We start from the raw sequence: 4,403 nt of genomic DNA on the forward strand, positions 1-4,403 counted from the left end.
GTGTGTGTGTGTGTGTGTGTGTGTGTGTGTGTGTGTGTGTGTGTGTGTGTGTGTGAGACTATTATCTTTTAGATATATTTCTATTTTCTGCGAAAATATAAAGAATTAGTTAGTTCAATTTAACAGCGAATACGTTCGGTACATTGCGAAGTATACTTTTAAGTAGAGAAGGATAGAGAGCAAATTCATATCTTTCATCTGCAAGTGATTATTCGATTCCAATGAAATGATTCCTAGACGCTGAATCAGATCAAGATTCGCGAGTGCGCATTGACTCGATCTGATCCCTAGACGAAGTGCCGACTGGAGCGTAGCAACTATCTTGGCTCGCCGAGACTCGTCAATTATAATAAGGCACGTAATGAATGGGCGCCTTCACGGTCTGCAATAGAAAAAGAAAGGAGACGACGGAGGAGGAAAGTTGATTTCCTCGACCCTTGGCGCATCGGCGATCACCGTCAACGGGCGTTGAACACGCTCGACTTAACGCGAGACGTAGTAATGAGCTCGCGGGATAGAAGTAAATGCAGAAGAGCCGTCACTTACGTGTTTCCGGCGTATCTTGCCGCGACAAACCGTAAAATATGACTCACATTATACGAAGGATGCGTACCCATGCGTACATGAAACTTTGCTCAGAGCTACCTGCTCGCGTCGTTCATAACACAGCGGAACCTTAATCTTAGCCCGATGACGTGTAATACAATTGAAATTTTGTTCTGCGCGCTTCGTGGAAAAATATAATTGAAATAGTAAAACAAACTGATAACAAACTATCTATAAGAATCTGTTGGCATAGAAATATATTTTTATCAGATAAGTAAGAAAATTCTTTTTAATTTTTTATTGTTTATATCTTTGATTATATTGTGTTCAAATTTTTCAATTTTTTTCAGTTATTATTTAATTGTCATGATAAAAATTCTAAAGAAACTATTTGGAAAATTTAGTTTTTTCAACAATATTTCTATATTACTACTCTCTCTCTCTCTCTCTGCGTTCTACCTTCTCGCTTATCATAACTATAAAAATTATAGATCTGTCGATCTAAAAATTTGCAAAACTTGACTCTTCATTTTGACAATTTTTATTTCAAAACTAAAGCAAATTCTAAACCATATCGCAAAAATCGCGCACAATTTCAATGCCCAAAATAATTAAACTTTTACTTCCACTTCGCGCTTTGATCAGACAGTACTCCATGCTTCATATTTTAATATTCGTTGAATAAAAAACATAACACATACAAAAGAGATGATGTATCAGTGGGAGGTACATAATTTTTATAGTACATAAGACAATTCGCATTTTCCGGTAGAAAAATCCAAAGTGAACTAGACGTCGGTACGCGTATCGTGTAACTTATATTGCAAGAGAACGAGTCTATACACATACGGAGTTCGGATACGTCGATATACTGACGTGTATATATTGCGTATGTATGTGTGTATATATGCATGTAGCTTTCCATCCATCGCGCACTAATCACGGTAAAAGCAGCAGTAGCTAGTGCGTTATATCCGTCATCCGACAGTATCTTGCCTTACTTAATGGAAACATGTGAGAGGTGTCACTTTCGCGTTTCGTACCTCTTCCTCCCTGTCAGTCTTCTTTTTCCATTTTACAATTTTTAGAAATATACCTGAGGCATGATTTCATCGCCGCCGAGGATGACCATTCGCATTAACGATCGCGTTTATAAAAAATTAACAGTTCCTCGATAATAAAAACGTACTAATGGAATAATTGAAACATTTAAATTGGCTGTGCATTCAGCAGAGACTGCTTTGTTATTGTTGTAAAATTCGTGTGTGTTTGATTAGTACATGCTCTTAGATTCAATTAAAATCAATTAAAATCAAGAATATACACCAATTAGATTCACGAATTTTATAATAACTATGAAGCAACTTTCTTCGTAAAACGTAGATAATATTACCGCATAGAGCCGCATATTTGCCACTATATCTTTTACACATTTAAATTAAATAAACCAAAACACACGATCATATATAATATATGTGTCCCGAATTCGTAAATATAATAACAGGTCTCGACGATATCTTTGCATCCTTAACTCCTTAATAGAACTCTCGGAATCTGGTTACCCTTGACACTCAAGCTACTTTCCCTAATATCTCTGACGCGAGATCAAGAAGAATTATCGAATCGACTAAAGCGTGAAAGCGAAAAAAGCGTCATTATTGTAATTATGTCGGCGCTACAGATCGCGTCGAGATCGATTACACGCGTCGCGCATTTCGCTCACCTGTCGCGTCGCACGCAATCGCGGGTTTTTAGATTTGCGTCCTGCTATTCCCGTCCACCTGCGACCAGCAGTAGGGCAAATTGTGATTTATGCGAGAGACGTACGTCCGGCTGACGAAAGAGAATTGTGAGCGTAATGAGTTATGGTGGCTCGCTCCTAATTCAAATATATGGTCGTGTAATCAGCCTTTCGCTTAACGCCAGCGTCACCCTGTCTTCGTGTCAACCGCGGTGTCTTTCTTTTTCACCCGAGATTATCCTCTATCGCGTGTAGCCGCATTTTAATCCAGGTAGAACCAAGTTCTCGAAATTTTGATCTGTGACTCATCGAAAATGGATCAATTATAGTCCAACTACCGTTAACGTTTTTTCTAATTTAAATTAAAGATTATTAAGACCATTACTTTTACTTTAGGGTCCCTTCTTGGCTATGTAGTTGAAGTAATAAATATATACAACTTTTATTTTAAGGGCTTTCACTTATTCGATATATGAAAAAAGTCGCGAAACTCGAATACTCGCGAGGATTAATTTGATAAAAGACGGAAGAAAGAGGATTAATCGCAGGTTTGAGTGAATGTTCAGTAAACACACAGAGTATATAACACAGAGTATATAAGAGAATAAACACAGAGAATATAACATCTGCGAATAACTTGACTAAAGTTATCAAATAACAATAAATTCCTCCACACGCGATTCTCCCTCTATACACCAAGTTAAACACGACCATCGCGTTTCTCAACTTTACTCGAGCTACGCGCAGTTCATGGCAACACTGTTCGTGTCGTATAAATTGCGGTAATAAATGGTAATTATATTATGGAATGGCGGTAACACGGTATCGATTTGCTCCCACCTATGATTTAATATCCGCAACCGTTTTACTATGAAATTGCACTCGAATCGGATAATAGCGCCTGGTAGTTATCAAAGAGGCGAACACTCCCTCCCCACCCTCTCTCTCTCTCTCTCCCTGTCTTTGTCTCTATCTCTCTCTCTTCCATCCTCTAGCACAGGCCTCTAGGGCTGCGTGTTCGTTGAACCAGCCCCGATAGGTGCACTTTTGGGGTAGCCAGCCAGTCCCCTACGGTATAGTGACTATGCTTCAGGCCTCAAGTGCCCGACGAGAAGCATGTAAGGGCGAAGGGCCGCATGCCATCCGTGATACGACAAGCCGCGTCCAAGATGAGATTTCAAATATTCCACGAAGCTGATGTAATCTGTTAATGAACCAACCCTTTGGGGACACGCATTTGAACGTTCACTAAAACGTATATTTCGCTTACTACAGGATTCGCACGAGATTATCGCATTATTCTCGTCGCATTCGCGCGACTTAGTGCAGAAGACCGGTATATATGTATATGTATACGAGAAATGAATAGTATAAAGTTAAAATAAATTATTTTATATATAGGATTGATCATATACAATATAAAATTTATATACAGAGATAATTATATATATACATACATATATTACAATCACGTAGCAAAGAAAAAATATCTTTATTTCCTGATGGTTTTTGACACTATAAATGAAATTTCCTATGATAAGAGTATTTCAATTGCGAATATTTTTAGGCAGTGTGCTACAAAGTAGAAGAGAGAATCTCGGTTCTATCACGCTGTATCATTTTCCTTTTTTTATTCTTTTTACTTACCATCGGTCGTAGAGCTCCCTTTGAAACACGTGAGCTACCGTCGCAAAGCACAGGCAATTTCGGTTTAAAAGCGAGGCTTATCGTGGAGTTATGCCATGCGCCGATATCTGCGACAGCCCATAAAATACGCGCCAAGAAAACTGACTTTCGCTTGAGATACTTCTCCTTACGGGTTTAAATTTTAATAAAAAGGATATATATAATATAAAAATAGTAAAAACACATTCTGTTACATAATATATATAATAAAACAGTCGTGAAGAAATGTCTTATCTTTATCGTTAAGAAGATCTACAATGACTAATTTTAAATTAATTCACTGAGAAATAAATGTTTGGTATTTTTAATTATAATTATATAGAAAAATAATTGTTGTGAAGTAAACTATTTTTTTTATAATTTTACTGTAATGTTAGTGATAATAATCTTATATATATATATATATATATATATATATATATATATATAT

The sequence above is a fragment of the Odontomachus brunneus genome, unplaced genomic scaffold (genome assembly GCF_010583005.1).
Source record: "Odontomachus brunneus isolate Ranch 3 - 2012 unplaced genomic scaffold, Obru_v1 Obru_scaffold_045, whole genome shotgun sequence".
In the NCBI taxonomy this organism is placed as follows: Eukaryota; Metazoa; Arthropoda; class Insecta; order Hymenoptera; family Formicidae; genus Odontomachus; species Odontomachus brunneus.